We start from the raw sequence: 17773 nt of genomic DNA, 5'->3' as shown, positions 1-17773 counted from the left end.
TTAAAATCAAGCCACATTTTGGTTCATGACTTTCTAGGTCAGCTTTCTCCCAGCCTCATCTGCACCCAGCATGTCTAACTGCTTGTCTTATTTTTTTAAATGGGGGATACAAACCACAATGGGCCTTTGACATGCCCTTAGGCTTACACAACCTTCTCATCGTGGTATTTGCTGTCTCTCTCTTCTTTCCTGGTCCAGCCTCTTGGCGCCTTCTCAGTGGACTCCTCCCTGCTAATTTCTGCCTTGTCAGGCACACTTCTTACTTATTTGTGGGCTTCTCTTGTGTGAAATCGTGTCTCTGTGTGTATGTGTGTGTGTGTGTGAAAGAGAGCGAGGGAGGGAACAGGGACACATCATCCTCTTACAAGAATCCTCCAAAGGCAGTGAATGGGACAACAGAACCACTTTTCAGAAACCAAGGCATTTCATGCCTCATCTCGCTAGCACAGGGGAGGTGGGATGCAGAGATGCAGAGATGTGCACAGCTGACTCCAGGCCCCACAGCAGGCAGCCTCCCCATCCAGATCTCTGGTCCTTGCACTAGTTCCTTGTGCCTCCCAGGTGGTTCAGGCTGGCCAGATCCAGGCTGAGGGATGCAGGAGGTTGCAGGGGCATCTCCCGAGGGTCCTTTTTGATGGGTTTTAAGGGCTCCAGTTGGAAGCCTTTGTTTCTGAGTGGCCAGCAGGGGACAGCAGAGAACGGGCAGATTGTGGTTCCTGGCCCCAGAGCAGGACTTTGCAGAGAAAGCTCTGTGCTCGGGATGTGACTCCGCTCCACGGGCCCCGACCACCCCTGTGCTCACAGGGTCAGGCTGGCTGGCGACAGGGAAGAGGTGTTTAAAACCACAGAATGAGAACACCAGTAGCCTAGGGGCCCAGTCCCATCCCTTTGTACAGATGGGGAAACAAGTTCAGAGAAGGCCAGTAACTTTCTAGATCCTGCTTCAAAGCTGGAGTGGACCCGAGATTAGCATCCAGGTTTCCAGACTTCTGTGCTGGGGCTTTCAGTTCTACACTGTGCTGCCCCCCTCACCAGTCTACACAGGGGTGTGAAATATTAAAAAAAAAAAAAAAGGAAGGAGAAAATAGGAAACTTCAGCTAGGAAGCAACCCAGAACGTTTGCTCCCAGGTGTGAGCCTCCCTCCTGACCTCCGTCCAGCTGGGGCTGGCGTGGACCTGAGAGAAGCGGCGAGGCAGGCTTACTGACCCTGGCTAATTAGCACCACAGGAAAGGATGTCCCCAGCTGGTGAAAAGGCAGGACATTTCTCTTATCCCACAGCTGGCTCCTTAAAATCCAAGGACAGACCCCAGTATCTGTTCCTTTGTTCCTGCCCCGCAGTCTCTGCTAATTGTCTTTGTTTCAGGGCTGAGCTCTGAGGGAAGGGGGAGCCGGTAGCAGAGGACAATGAACATTACCACTGGAAGGAAGACAATGATGGCAGAACCTTCTAACAAAAGACCCCCTCGGCCAGTCCCAGGGCAGTCTTGGCTAATGGCTCCCCGCTGGAGCGCCTTTCTTTCCTTCCATTTCCCCTTCTGGGCTGTTCACTTTGTCCCTCTGCCTCTGCTGCTTGAATTCTTTCACAGCCAGCGGCAAGAACCCACACTTTGGTGGGCTTCCTAATTTAGGGGTCCCTCTGTCCGCTAACAGATCCGAGACTGGAGAGTGATTTGGGAGGGTGGCAGGCGACTGGGCTTTGGGGGAGGGCAGAGGGTTCCCCCTGGGCACTGTGTAGGTGTACTGGTTTCTTAGTGCTGCTGTAGCTAGTTACCACAAACTTACTGGCTTAAAACAGCACAAATGAGTTACAACTCTGGAGGTCAGAGGCCCTAAAATGGGTGGACGGGTCATGTTCTTTCTGGAGGCTCCAGGGGAGAATCTGTTTCCTTATCTCTTCCAGCTTCTAGAAGGCCCTTGCCAGCCTTGGCTCATGGCCCCATCCTCCGTCTCCAAAACCAGCAGTGCAGCATCTTCCACTCTCTCTGTGTCCCTCTCCTTCTGCCATCACCTCCCCCGTGTTTGTGAGCCCTGCCCCCTCCCCACCTCCTTCTTATAAGCGCCCTTGTGAATACATTGGGCTCACCTGGATCTTCCAAGAGCCTCTCTCCACCTCCAGGCCCTTAACTTAATCAACCACATGTGCAAAGGCCCTTCTGCCATGAAGGTAACCTATCACAGGTTCTGGGGATTAAGACGTGGGCCTCTTTGGGGGCCATTATAGAGCCTACGGGAGCCAGCTGGTCTCTGCTTGTCCCAGATCAGTCCCCTGGCTGGCTCTGTCCCCCGAGAGGCTCAACGTGCTGATTTATCCCGGCTCCCAGGCCCTTCAGTTTCCAGTTGGGTTTGCCCAACAGGAGGCACAGCAGGAGACTAAGGCTGGGTCCTCGTTTCTCTCACTCCCTCATGCTGGGCTGTTGTTTCGCAGTGGCTGTGCTCTTTGACCTGTCGTCACAATTAGGGTCAGAGAGCCCTTCCAGGTCACAGCTCTGACTGCTCCCCAGAGCGGCAGTGCCTCCCCTGGGCCCTTCCCCCACACTCATCCCTGGGGGTGGTCCCTCATTCCTGGCTGGTCCCCCCAACCCCGCCCACACCTTCATACAGCTCTCTGCGGCTGCACTTTCAAGTGGGCCCCCTGTTTTCTGCCAAGATGCTGCTGATCAGGTACCAAGTCTCCTCCGGACCAGAGGGAGGAAGCTGGGAGGTAGACAAACATGGGGAGACTCTCCAAGCTCGTCATGGGCAGGGGCAGAACTTGAATTCGGGCCTAGACGATGGGGACTAGAATCGGCATTTTCCTGCCCTGCTGAGCACGGCCCCCTCTCAGGAGGCGGGGACCCCCTGCTATGCGAGGGGCTCAGCTAGAAGGGGCATCTAAGAGTTAGGTGTGTGTCCTGAAGTTGATGGCAGGGCAGAGGGGTATAGCCCACTCCCAGTCACTGCTTGTCCCAGGCCAAGCCACCTCCTCATCCACAAGACACAGCCAGGCAACCTCAGTCACGTGCATGTAGCCAAGAGTTCAACCTTCAATAGGGCAGCCAAAGCAGGAGGTTTGCTTTGAGTCCTGGGGATGAACCAGAGCCCCCTTTTGAGTGCCTTCTCCCTGCTGCACGGTGGGCAGTGTTGGTGCCACTTGACAGAGGAGTCTCAGCTGGGGGCTGGGTGCTGGGGGTGCTGCTTGCCCGGGTCACACAGCTGCACTCTGTAAGTGGCAGCAGTAAGGATGCGCCTGTTCAATAGCAGAGCTGAGATTTCTTTTAATTTCCTGTCAGGCCGTTGCTCCTATGGGATCCAGGCAGCAGGTGAGGGTAGAGAGAGCTGGGGGTGAGGGGCCACCTGGGCCCTTCCCTGGCTCCCGATTCCACCCCCCCAACACTGCCCAAATAGATCCTCCACGGAAAGGGCTGGAGCCCTGGCATCACCGTGTCTACCATCTGCGCGATGACAAGGGGGCAGCCCAGGTCTGAGTCCTCGGACAGCTGCTATCTGTATGCCTGATTTTTCACTCTTCCTCCCTGGTCTTGCCAAGACTCGTCCAGGAGACTCAGTCTTGAATTTCACCTTGATTGATGGGCCTGTGACTGAGGGGCCACCTTGACTGCCTCTGAGTACCTGCTCTTTGCAGAGGGGGGACAGGAGAGGAGGCTGCCCCCCACTTAGCCTCTTCCCCATCCCTCCCCCTCTCAGGGCTTTCAAGGAAAGGTTAGGTGAATCCCTGTTCTTATTTATGGCCATTGCGCGTGTGCAGAGTTCCTGGCCTAATTACAATTGCCCCATTACTTCAGGTATTCTCATTAGTGCGAGAATCTGATGAACAAAGAATCTCGCCTTTCCTCCTGCCACCAATAAAAATATCATTTGAAGATGTAGTGGAGCATTTGTCTCTCCTCAGCAGTCTTCAGGCGGGCAGCTTTTACTGAGTGTGACAATCTCTGGAGGGCAGAGAATTTTGTCTGCTTTGTTCTCTGCTGCGTCCCCCGTACCTAGAATAATGCCTGCCTCGCACCACGGGCTCAGCAATGTTGGCTGAAGGAGTCAGTTTCTTAGTGAAAGACACATCTTAATTCTCACACGTGTAAGGACCCTCAGACACCACCCAGTCCAGCAGCTTATTTTGCAGATGGAGTCATGGAGGGCCAGAGATGAGAGGCGACACGTCCAAGGTCACAACAGTGAGTCTATGAAAGATCCAGGGCTGGGATGAGATGTGACTGGTAGCCAGCGTTTTCCCCATCACTTACAATTTGCAGCCCCACTTTTCTTTCTGCCTCACCATTTTTTTCCCCTCTTCTCCTTGGTGGCATGATAGGATTCCCCCCTCTATTTAAACCTCCACCCACGCTCAGTTCTTTGCCCGCCTCTTTTATGAGGTCCCTGATTGGCATGCCTGCTCCGACAGGCTCTGCTACCTGGGTTCCCCGCTGGGGCTGCCTGGGGTCTCACGTCCCCAGTCTGTGTGCATTAGGGAGGAAGGAAGGAGACCTACGCTCTGCAGAGCTGGTTAGCACAGGGGTAGGAGGTGACCACAATCAGGCTGCCAGCTCCTGGTTGAGTTAGAAGAGAGACACTCAGAGACAGAGGCGGAGGGATCTCTCTCCACATGCTAACAGGTAAGCAGCATAACTGGGGGGCAGTCGGCAGCATTTTTTCCCCTTGTGGCCGGAGAAATAGGGAAGCAAGTTGATAAAGGAGAGAGGACTGAGACAGACCTGCACAGAGGAGAGAGCGCGGGGAGAGGAGGAGGAGGGGGAAGGTAAGAGGAGGACACAGGAGAAAGAAGTTTTAAGATCTGGCTCGCCCTGTCTGACACCCATGTATCCTAATAGTACGTGAAAGCCCCTGCAGAGCCATCAGAGCATCCCAACTAGACCCTCCCTCCAGGAAGAGTTGGGTGGGGTCAGCCAGCAGACAGATGCCCAGTCGACGCAAATCTAAGGCAGAATTTTTACCAAAAGCAAGTTCGTGTGCCCCAAGCACAGTGAGGCCAAACAAACCGAAATGTCAGAGAAGTTTGGAGCAGAGGAAGGTTTACTGCTAGGCTGAGCAAGGAGAATGGGGTGGCTCTTGTCCCCCAAACCCCCAAACTCCTTGAAAGTTTTCAGCTAAGCATTTTTTTTTTAAGGCCAGCTGAGGGAAGGAGTCACAGGGTATGTGATCAGCTTGTGCACAATTCTCTGATTGGTTGATGCTGAGGTAATAGGGAGGTCAACATTATCAATCCGTAGGTGCCAAAAGGTCTGGGGGCCACATGCTGGTCAGGTAGTTAATTTCTTCTATTTGGTGGTGGTTTTCAGCATCTGAAAAACTCATGAAATACACATGAGATACTATGACCTGGAGAACAGCGGAGGATATGAGGGAGGGGTCTGTCCCAGGAAGGCCCCATGGGTCCTGCTCATTACAGAATGACCTTGAGTCCATGTCTGAGGCACAGGTGTCCCCCTCTCCTCCAGTACAGGCAGGAAGAGCTGAGAGCAGTTCTGTCCGATGGGAAGATAACACAAGTCACAATGGTAACTTATGATTACGAAATAAGGTGGCATTAATTTTAACCTAGTCTCTCAAGAATATTATCATTTTATCATTAATGAGATACTTGGCACTCTGGTTCTCATGCTAAATCTTTGAAGTCTATTTGACGCTTACAGCACATCCCAGTTCAGATCGGCAGAACTCCACTTGCTCAGTCATCACCCATGACACGAGGCTACTGTATTGACAGTGACAACCCCTCCTGCTCTGACCTTGGACATTGTCGTTTTACTCATTCTCGAGCTTCGTAGAAATATGATCCGACAGTACATTCTCCCCTGTGTTTTCTTGCTTCAACAGTGTGTAGCCCAATTAGGTGTGTTCTGGGAGGTCTTTGGCCATGGGGCACCAATGAGAGTTTTGGTGGGAGCTGGGGAGACAGAAAACAAACCAAAAAAGGCCATAATCACTATCATCCCGTTGCTCTGTGAAAGGCTATAGGGCTGCCACTTACAGTTGTGCATGTTGTGCACTGCACAATTCCAGGTGGCCCCTGTGTATTTCATTGTCGTTTTTTTCAGATGTGCAGTTATCACAAATTCTGCCAGTAGATGGCAGGAAAGTGTCTTGAGGAAGGGGTATCTTTTCCTGGTCTGCACAGTTGTCATATTGGCTAGTGCCAGGCTGTACTGGCACTAGCCAGTTTCAGTTCAGTTGGCCTGTGAATGTTAGCTTCCAGGGGCAGAGCCTGAGGATGTCCCCATCTGATGCTATGGGTAATATCACTTGGCTAGAGCCCAGCTAGGAGGGACAGTCAGGTCAGCGGTTGCCTGGGGCCCCGGGCTTTCCTCTCCATCCACCAGAATCTCATCCTTGAAGGGTGTGGCATGAAGGAGGGGTAACCAGGGTTAAGACAGGAAGAGGGGTGGTGTCCTCTGGGTTGATCGCTCCTGCAGACTGGCCTCCATTAGATCATTGCAGGTCTGCCCTCCCCCGCCCCCAAGCTCGGGAAGGATTTGTACCCTCCGTGCCCCAGACCTGAGTCTGTCTTGCTGGGGTTTTTGATTTGAAGGTTAAGAGTGAGTCTCATCTCCCAGCTGGAGGGAGGTGTCCTCTTCTTTTCCAGGACTCACACGTGACCCCTGACTCTTGTACAACATGGGAGCCAACACAGAGTTTCTCCAGGTCGCCCTGCTGTGCTGGGTTCTCCTCGTCCTCTGCTCAGATCTGTCTCCCTCTGCTCCCTGCACTCCACCCTAGAAGCTGATCTGTATGCACACATCAGTGGCTCCCCCTGGCTTTCAGTTGGGTTCTTCCCAACTTCATCTCCAGAGGGGAGTGTGGTCAGGGTTTTGTCCCTCTGTTTCCTGGCCTCGCTGACTGAAGGTCAGGGTCGTTCAGGGCAGCCCTCTGAACCCAACTCTCACTGTAAGGGTTGCCTTGGCTGCTGTAAGAAATGGCCACACATTTAGTGGCTTAAGACCACACGCACGTACTGCCGTGCAGTTCTAAAAGTCAGAAATCTGAAATGAGTCTAGGGGACTAAAATCCAGGGGTCGGCAGGGTTGCGCACCTTCCAGAGGCTCTAGGGAAGAATTCCTTCCTTTCCTCTTTGAGCTTCTCAGGCCGTCTGCATTCCTTGGCTCATGGCTCCACATCGCTCCAACCCCTTCTTCTGCTGTCACGTCTCTGCCTTCCTCATGTAGGGCCCTTTGTGATGACACTGGGCCCACCCTGACACTCCAGGATCTCAAGATCACATTGACAAAGTCTCCTTTTCTAAGTATGGTAACACAAGTTCCGGAGATTAATTAGGATGTGGACATCTTTGGGGGACCATTATTCTGTTGACTGTATGTTATTTTGAAGTTCTGGTTACCACATCCTCCCCTCCTTCCTAGGGTGGGAATGGCCACTGGCTGTTACTAGTCTGGGGGAGTGCACTGTTACACAGGGTCTCACCAAATCCTGCCCTCACCTTTGTAAAGTCCCCCTTAGAAACTTTCCTCAAATTACCCAAATCGAAGTTGCTATTGGATTCCTGCTAACACTTGGCTGATGCACCCACCCAGTTAATCTAATCTTTCCAACAATCTTTGAGGTGGATTTTTCACTCTCCCCCGCCTCCTCCAATGCCCATTTTATCTTTGAGGAATTTGAGGACTGGAGGGGTGAAGTAACTTGTCCAAGGTTACCTGGCTAGGTCACGGCAGAGTTGGGCTTTGAACCAGAATGAACTCTCTGACCCCAGAGCAGAGCTCTTCCTTCTGCTGTCACAGCCTCTTGTAGCCTGGACTGGAATTTTTTCATCCATTGGGCAGTCACTCTTTGAATGGTGACATTGTAGTAATTTTGGTAACATATAGGTGACTGGTCCTCAGTGGTTCTCTTGTCTGTCCTCTTGCCTATGACATTGGGAAATGAAGGTTAACAGTAAGGGCTCTGGAATTGGACAGGCTTGGATTCCTAACCCAGTTGGACCACTAAAAGCTGTGTGATGTTGTGCAAGTTACTTAACCTCTCTGAGCCACAGTTTCCTCATTTGTACAGTGGAGATTATGATTGTTGCTATCTCATTGGGTAGCTGGGAGGATTAAATTTGTTACTTCACATAAAGTACTTAGAAAAGCTGACCATTACAACGCGTGACCACACTGGTGGCTTTTATTCTTATAATCACTCTGCACACTGTCACCCCAGGGTCACCTCTACACACACTTTGGCTCCACCCCAGCAGTCCCAGCCTTATGTTTCCCTTCTGGAAGCCCTGTGTTCAGGTGCCCTCTGTATTCTGGCTGAGCAACCCCCTGCCTGACTCTAGGTGAGAGGGCATTTTCACAGCCATCTCGTAGCCCTGGCAGCTCCTGCCAGGGTGGGCGGGAGGGATCTGTAGCCTCGGGGAGACTACTGCATATTTTGTGCCAATGTGAATGGTGCGACCTTTCATGGATGTCCCTTTTCTTGTAATAAATATTGCAAACAGCCAACACTGAATCTTCAGTTCGTTCACAGCTACTTTTCAGGACCCCTTTGGGGACTTCTAAGCAAGAAAAGTGACACTGATCTCAAAACTTTGTGTTCATCCTGCTGACAATTTTGCATTTGTCTCGTAGAAATGCCTTTTCTTTTCCTGGGAGTCTGCATCTCAGGCTGGCCCCTCCGGGCTGCCCTGTCAGTTTCTGGGGCGAGCATCAGAAGGCCCCATCCCTGGGGCTGGTAAACGGCCCTGAGTTAGGATCTGAGGAACATGGAAGACATTCTTCCACCCACCAGGAGGGGAAGCTTGGCAGCAGGGTAGTAGCAGCAAAGAGGCTTCCTCTGATCCAATGAAGCCATCAGCTGTCTCTCCAAATGCTCCTTCCCCTCTCTGCCTTGTTTTGGTTAATTTAAGAACAGCTGCCCTCCGTGGGAACCAATTTCCGGTGGCGTGCAGAAGCCAGCTGCCCAGGAAGGCTGCTGGGATGGGACCGGCAGGTTAGCTGGGGATTTAGAGGGGGGATAACCAGGGTGTGCCACTTAGATGCTTTCTTCCCTTTGTGAGGAGCCCCCATCGTGCAGTGACTGAACTTGGTTATTCCTGGGGAGAGTTAAAAGCAGCTTGAGAACTCAGAACTGTGGTGGAAGAGCCTTGGGACAGACCAGATGGGTGGTCACCAAAGCCATCCCCTTTTATCCCTGGGCACACACCTGGCCTGCTTTCCAGCTCTGCCTGTGGTTAGATGGGCCCATGTGCCTGAGCTCTGGTCAACAGAATGGGGGTGGAGGTGATGTGCGTCACGTCCTCGCTTGGCCCCTAAAACCCTCGTGAGATCACCTTCCTGTGTGCCTAATGTGATGCCCAAGAGTCACTGAAGCCACTTGCTCTGTGGACCATATAGCTAGGATGCTTCAGTTCGCTTGTCTTTTCTGCTCATCCTTTCCTCTGTCTTTCTTTATTCTTGGCCTTCCACGTCTCAACTGTCTCCTGTAAAGTATTTCACCTGTTATGAACAAGACTCCTGACTCAGACTATTCAATACTGACAAGTTCCAAAGTGAGGACCCATTCTCCAAGGGTGAAGATGAAGTTAGGGGTGATTTGATAACACTCCCTCCAGCTGCAAGCCCAGAGAGTCTCTCAACATTGCAAAAAATGAATTCCTGGTTATCTTTGAAATAAAGAAACAGAAGCAGAGAAACTTACTATATCCCAGTAAAGTCCCCTGCCTTCTGGGCACAGGAATTCAAGTCGCTAGCAAGGAAGGATTGAGTCCATCTTCATCCTGAACTCCAAGTTTTATGGGGTTTGCTCCTGCAGCCCACCCCTAGGGGAGGAAAATTCCATAGTAGTCATCAGATTCATGTACAAGAATTTCTTCCCGCTAAAACCGAGATTGTTCTGTAACTAAATCTCAAACAGGGGAATGCATCTAATTAGAATTATAATGGGACTGCCCGACTTGCACTGTATTATTCCAACCAATTTTATTCTTTTTGAAATTGCCAATTTAAAAATACATCCATTCGAAAGATACACAAAGATTAGCTCTCAATTTTCAATTTTGGCTTCAATCTTACTTTAATAGCGCATCTTTCACCAGTGGGTTTTTTTTTTTTTCCCTTCTTCCTGCAACCTTCAGCGGCTGCCTTAAAGTCTACTGGGGAAACACCCACCCCGGCTTTGAGTAAAGAAAAAATGAAATTACTAAATAAAACACAAACTATTCAAAGAGACGCAGGAAGCTGGAAAAGAAGACCGAAAGAAGCGTGTTATCTATTGCGTGTTCATTATTGCTGTGGGCTCGCTGGGTCACAAATTTGTGTCTTCCAAGGGAAAAAAGAATCCATCCAACAAACAGTTTAACATAATAAACCACACATCATCCTTTCATCTTAATGAGAGTCTAATTCCTAATAGTATTTTGTATCAGACAGTTCTGAAGTTTTTTGTTTTTTAACCCCTGTAGAATTTTATATTAGCTGAAGCACTGTAGCCTTGAAAAAGCACAGAATTACCGGGGGGAAAAGTGTGCTCCACTCAGGAATGAACTTCCTGGTAATTGGCATGTTAACGGAAGAAAGAATAAGCTGAAAATAAAAATATCCCTTAGAACACATATTTAAACATTCGTTTCAATTTCATTGCTTAAGCTTTGGTATCAGGCTCTTGAACCAACACAGCATCCTGACATGGATTTACATACATAGCGATGCTCAAGGCTGTATGCGTTGAATGATTACTGGGCACACCCCGTGTGCCATTTGTAAAGCTGGAGCTCGCTTGCCCTACCTCCCCAGGCTCTGGCCAACAAAGGTCTGAATGAGGCTGCTGTGGGGAAGGGGAATGGTGGCACTTTCTTTTAGGGCAATTTCCAGACTACTCTGAACCACTAAGTCTGAATTGATAGATTTCAAACGTTATTTATTTCCGATTAGGAAGCCTTGGCTTAAGCACTTGTAGATCTCACTTCCCAGCTCTTTCTTTACTTCTTCCCTCTTCCTGACACAGTTAAACCACAACTTTGGCTAAGTCAGGATTCTGTGTTTGTGTTATTATGGCTGTATAAATGTTTTCACTGCTAAGCCAGAGGCATGATACAATCACACTGCCTTTCATATCTTTGTTTAGGCTTTCGCTGTTACGGTATTTCATTCAGTCTCATCTCGTCTCCATGGCTTTGACCATCAGGGATACACTGATGACCACCACGTACCTGTCTCCAGCCCAGACCTCTACCTTGAACTCCTCTATATCCAGTCACCTTCTCAGCATCTCCACTTGGAGCTCCAATAAGCCCTCAACCTTAGTGTGTCTAAAACACAATTTTTATCTTTCCCTCACCCCCATTCCCCCCACCCCCTAGTATTCTTCCCTATCCTGGTGAGCGGCCAGACTTACAACAGCTCAGGCTAAGAACTTTGGGGGTCTTTCTGATGCTGCTCGTTCTCTCATAATCAACATCCAGTCTCAGCAAACTCTGTTCCTGTACCTGCAAAATACACCCAGACTCTGTTTCTCACCACCTCTTTCTGCCACCACCACTGTCCGTGCCACCATTAGCTCCTCCCACTTGGACTTCTACAATGTGCCCCGTAACTGGTCTGCCTACTTCCACCATTGCTCTCTGACAGCCTGTTTCAACACCGCAGATGGAGCGATTCTTTTAAAAGATAAGTTAGATGCAGTTGCTCCTCCACTCACAGCCCTGCAGTGTGACTCTCCTTCCTGGGTTTAATTCACTCCAGAGACACTGAGGCAGGAAGCCCCATAAAAGACCAGCAAGACCCCCAGGCAGGGCCACTACTCTCCTGCCAGCACCGTCCAGTTCCCTGGCCCAGACGCTCTATCTCACTTTTTGCCTCTGAAGTGGCTAACTTACACCTAGAATTCTATTGGTTCCCTGAGCTCACTTCTGATTGGTTATTTCCTTCACTCTTGATTGGTCCACTTCCCTAATTTCTGATTGGTGCATTTGTAGTACTTCATTTGCATGGAGCTCACTCCTGATTGGTCTATTTCTACAAAGCTTGTTCCTGGTTGGTCAACTTCTGTTGTACTTTATTTGCATATAATGTTGCAAAGTGTAAAACTGGCAGCCTATAAAAGGCCTGTGTAAACCTACAGATGCGGCCTGGAGTTTGAAGTCTTGACTCTTTCGGATCTGCTGGTGTAATAAACCTTGGAGTTCTCCAAGGGTCTGCTGGGGTAATAAACCTGAGTTCTCCAACTGTCTGAGCGCTGCTTGGTCTCTCAGCCTGATCCAGGTTGCTGTCACAACTGAGCTGTAACACCGAGCTGTTCCTTGGTAAGAACGCAAACCTTGTTGGTGTCCCTTGAATGTGCTGGGTATGTTCCCTTCACAGAGCCTTTGCACTTTGTTTTGCCTTTGTTTCCCCCAGATATCCACGTGGTTTCCTTCCTCGTCTCTTTCAGGTCTTTTCCAGCAGAGTCTTCCCTGACTACTGCCTCTAAAGTTGAACCTCCATCCCCCTGCTGGCATCCCCTTTCCCCCTTTATTCCCCACTGTCACCATCTAACATGCTATAGATGGCACCTATTTCCATAGTTGTCTGATTTCCTCCACAGGAAGGGAAACTCCATAGAGGCATTTTTATCTGCTCTATTCCCTGCTGTGTTCCTAGTGCTTAGAATGGTGCCTGGCCGAGAGAAAGTATTAATAACTAATTGTCCAAGAGTGGATTTGCTTAGCTTTCTATGCATCTGTTAGTAACTCTTTCCAAATAATACTCTAGTGCTATAGTCCCTCTTACTAATATTTCTCCCATGCTCAGTAATTAGGTAACCTACTAGTTTTTAATTTTTTTTTTTCCTTTTGGGGCCATTCCTTCTCTATCCTACTGTTTCCATCAGGACTAGCTGTTTTCCAGGATTACTGTTCAGTTAGTTGTCATTCTGGGACATCCCTTTGCCTCATTTAATATGTTATGTTCCTTGTCTCCTGGAGCCTTTCTTCCTCTTTTTGTGACTTGCTCCTTTGTTTTGGCATAGAACATCCTCCAGCAGCTTTTCCAGAAAAGGTGCATGGGAGGTAAGTATTTTTTTGAGGTCATGCATGACTGAAAATGTATTTAACTTTCACAGTTGACTGCTATCTGGCTGGTTATAGAAGCCTAGGTTAGAAATCACTTCCAGAATTTTGAAGTCACTCTCTCACTGTCTTCTAGTTTCTCTGATATGGTTTTCCTAAGACTGCTGTAACAAAGTACAAGATAGGTGGCCCAAACCACCGAAATGTGTTGTCTCACAGTTCTGGAGACTGGAGCTCCAAGATCAAGGTGTCAGCATGGTTGGTGCCTTGTGAAAGCTGGAGGGAGATATTTATTCCAGGCTTCCCTCCTAGCTTCTGGTGGTTTTCTGGCAATCTTTGGCCTTCCTTGGCATCTGCTGCTTTGCCCTGATTTCTGCTTTTATCTTCACATAGTACTCTCCCTGTATGAGTGTCTGTGTCCAAATGTTCACTTTTTATAAGGACATCAGTCATACTGGATGAGGGGCCCACTCTGCTCCAGTATGACCTCATCTTAACCACTTATATCTGAAATGACCCTATTTCCAAATAATGTCACATTCTGAAGTATTGGGGGTTAGGACTACAACATACGAATTTTGGTGGGGGCACATTTCAACCCTTCACATGTAGAGAAGTCATTTTTCATCCTTGATCCTTTGTCTGTGACTGTTATTTTTCCCTCTCAGAGGCTTTTAGGATTTTTTCTTTATTCCTGACATTTTGAAATTTCACAGCAGTGCGCTTTGGTGGTTCTTTGAGTTCCATTGTTGTGGGCCCTCAGGAAGCCATTTAGTCTGGAAATACTTGTCATTTAGTTTAGACAAAATTTCTTGTATTACTTCTTTTATCATTTTCCCCATCCCCCCTCCCGCCCCGTTTTCTATCTGGAACTCCTATCAGTTCAGTGCTGGACCTCATAGCGCGATAGTCTAAATTTTATATCCTTTATTTTTTATTGACTATCTCTTTTCTTGTCTTATTTTTTGTGATATTTCTTCAACTTTATTTTCAAAACTTTCCACTGAATTTTTTACTACGCTATTTTATATATATATATACACACACACACACATATATGTCTATATATATATATAAAATTTATATGTATAAAATTTCCAAGAGTTCTTTCTTATTTTTTTGTTTTCATTTGGTGGAATCCTTTCTTACTTCATGGGAAAATATCTTCTTTTATCTCCCTGAGGATATTAATTATTAGGTTTTTGAAGTCTTCCTTTTGTTCTCTGTATCAGCTCTGTTTCATCAGAGTCCCTTTTCCTCTGTGTGTCTGTTTTGGTTTTTCTCACATTGGGGATTTTGCTGCAATGTCTAGAGATTCTTGCCAGCCTACGCATATTTAAGAGTGAGGCCCTAAAAGGTTGATGGTAATCTCTGCATGTGGGCTTTACTGTAGAACGATAGACTAGAGGTCTAGCCATCTTAGGGTCTCTCAAATTCAGCGTTGTGAATCTCTGGGGCCTTTCAGTTTATCCAGAGTTGAGTACCCCAGAGTCCTGTATGGAGACATGTATTTGTTCCCAGACAAGCGGGGAAATGGAGCTGGAGGCCTCAGCATTTAGGATGTCGATGCTCACACTCTGACCCTTTGCCGTGCCTGGTATCCTTGAATCAGGAGGCTGCCTGCGTCCATTTCCCTAATAAACGCCCAGGATTGGAAGCAGGGCTGCTGGGGGTGAAGGAGGAGACTGGGGACGCCTGACCATCCTTATGCAGGCTGCCTGCCAGTGCCTCTTTGCATCTTTGGTTTGAAGCACTGCCCTCAAAGTTCCCTCGTGCCTCAAATTTCTGAGACTTTCCGGGGAGGCTGTGGGGCTGACTCATTCGCTTGTCATTGGGATTCTGTCTGCAGTTACTGAGGCTCCAGCTCTCTCTCACTTCCTGAGCTGGCTATGACTGCTGCCTCTGTGGAAAACGCCTTGTCCTCTCTCAGCGGCTTCTGTCCCCGTCCTCATCCTCTGTCTGGTTCTCTCAGGAGAGAGTAGCAGCGACTGTTACCTATGACCAGTGCGCTCGGAGCCACGCCCCTCCCTTGGGCTGGATGTTTCTATTTGCCCCTCCAGATCCACTCTGGCTCCTGTCTGGTTCTCTCCATGCTCTGAGAGGTTGACCACAGAGGCCAAATCAACAGGATCCCGCACTTTCTGGCTTCTGTTTGGGTCTGGCCAGAGGGAGACCCTGGCTGGAGATCACATGATGGGCAAAGAGTGAGGTCAGAGAGGCTTGGGTTGGTTGTATCTTGGCTGAAGAGGGCAGCTCCTGCAGGAAGCACCCCCTGCCGTTCAGGTCGAGAGACGGTCAGGGCTCCTCAGTGTTGCCAGCCCTGGGTACCACGCTCGGCTTATTTGTTTCCCTTAACCCTGCCCACACTTTTGTAAATGATGCTCTCATCAAAGACTCCTCCATCGGTCCCAGTGAGAGGACTGTGTTTCCAGCGGAGACCCCACTGATAAGCCTCCCCCACCCCATCTTTCTAGTACCTTTTCACTATTCTGATCTCAGCCCATTCCCTTTAGGAAGCTTCACCTGAACACCCCACACAAGATGAATTTAATGTTTTACTTGTTCCTAGAACCCTCTTTTCATCCTTCAGGGCACTTTGGGTGAGCACTTTAATCAGGGCACTTTAATCACTGCTGTCTTCTTCTCCACTAGACTATGGTCCCATCTGCAGGGACAGGTCATGTGCCCATCCTCTTACCTGCTAGCCCCTAGCAGAGCATCTATGAGGACCCAGGAAACATTGCTTCAATGAAGGAATGACGGAATGACTGAATGACTGAAAAGGCCCTCTCCTCCAAGAAGCCTTCCAGGGTCCTCCAGAGGAGAGCACCTCTTGGCTCTCTCAGCATCAGCGGCGATGGCCCAGGCTACTCTTGGAGTGCCTGTCACTTTTTGCCTTGCTTTGTGTGGTTTGTGGCCAGGTCTGCCAGCTTTTCCCACACTGATCTCACTCTGAATGACTCAGGTCTCACCCCTTTTAAATCTCCAGTGCCTCCTGCAGTGCCTGGCACATAGTAGGTACACCAATAAAGAGCTGAGAGGTAAATCAATGATGGAATGACTTGAGTCTGGGAACAGACCTTGTTTATCTGTGGCTTAACAGCAGATGTCCCGGGGTGGCATATGTAATTGTCATTTTCTTTGTGAATTCATTATTATTTTATTTCAGTGCTGTTTTTCCAAAGATCTGCTTCTCCCCGGGCCTGTGGAGATTGCTTTGAACCAGGCTGATCAGATGCTGGGCAGCTGTATGAGGAGGGAACACAAGGCTCGGGGGAGAAGGAAACTGGAGCCAGGCAAAGCTGGAGCCCTGGAAACCATAGGCAAAACCCCCGAAGTATGCCAACAGTCAAGACGGCACAGCCAGCGAGACAGGCTGAGCCCACAGCCCTGGGACCACGTGTCTCTCTCAGGAGGCACCTGGGGCTCAGAGACAACAGCAAGTAGGGCCAGGGTCTTCTACCCCAGCTGTCCCCGAGTCCTCACTTTCTCACCACTGCTGGCCAGGCACCTGTCTCCGAATCCTGCTGATTCCTTACTCTGGGGCACAGTGAGGGCAAAGGCATGAGCTCTGGGGTCAGATGGGTCTGAGTTTCAGTCTTGGCTTTGCTACATCTAGTTGTGTGACCTTGACCTTGATGAATCTCTCCAAGGCACAGCTCTTCATCTGCAGAGTAGGAAGAATAATATGCTCATCGCAGACCGTCATGAGGATGAGAGGAGGTACTGCTTAAGGAGGGATGAGCACAGTGTGTGACATTAGCTTTGATTCAAATTGATGCTGTTGTCGACCATTGTCTTCATGCTTGTTTCAGCAGCCTGAGTCCAGGCCTTTGGCTGCTAAGGGGATCCCTTTATTGGGCACCCATATCCCAGCCAGTGGTGGGATGAGCTCCCCATCATTGGAGGTAATCAAGGAGCTACCAGATGACTTTTGTTGGGCATTATGCCCTGGATGGGAGTTGCGAAAGCCAGAGTGGTTGGCCTGGCGGGTCCCTGGTCAGTTATTGAGGAGAGGTTTTCATCCTGTTAACCAGTGAGCCGGGGACTCCATGTGTTAGCCTGCTGCCTGGCAATTAAAATTGGAAGAGTTTAATCTGAAGAGAGTTCCAGCTCCGTTGTTTGCCCTTTTAATCTTGTCTGTTGCCATGGGAACGGCAAGTGATTGCAATCACCCGTGTTTGTATTGTGAGCTCGCTCCCATCAATACGGCTTTTCAAAAAGAAGAAATACAAATCTTGACTTTGGCACGCCACTCATTATTATTCAGAACAAATCCCTGAGAAGTCCTGTCAAATGCTGCCTTCCCGGCCCACGGGCTCTAGTTTGGAAACTCCCAGCCGTCCAGCTCCTTTCTGCCCCTCTCAGCCAAGTGGCTCTGCAGAGGGTGTGCGCAGAGGACCATTGCCCACTGCCGCTGCCAGGAGGATTCTGGGTGAGGAATCGGCCACCTGTGGTGCTCCGTTCCAAGCACATTGTTATTATATCGATGGCTCATCATCCCAGCACTTACCACTTTGTGAAGATGAAGAGAGAGACAGATGCTATCCAGGGTCAGAGTCCTTGCAGAGTGATGGGTTGGGAAGAAGAGGTTGCCTGCACCTGCATCTGAGAAGTTTCTGAGATGTCCCGGCTTATGGGTGCCTGCAGGAACTCAGCTGCACTCAATCCATCTTCCTCAGTCCCCCGGCTTTCTTTGGCTGGTTGCTCGAATCCAGAGGCCACCTGGAGGAACATCACCCCAGCCTCCTTCGAGTGAACCCCCAATGCCCTT

The sequence above is a fragment of the Vicugna pacos genome, chromosome 16 (assembly GCF_048564905.1).
Source record: "Vicugna pacos chromosome 16, VicPac4, whole genome shotgun sequence".
Taxonomy (NCBI): domain Eukaryota; kingdom Metazoa; phylum Chordata; class Mammalia; order Artiodactyla; family Camelidae; genus Vicugna; species Vicugna pacos.
The sequence above is the reverse complement of the archived record's forward strand: the minus strand, read 5'-3'. Positions refer to the sequence as shown.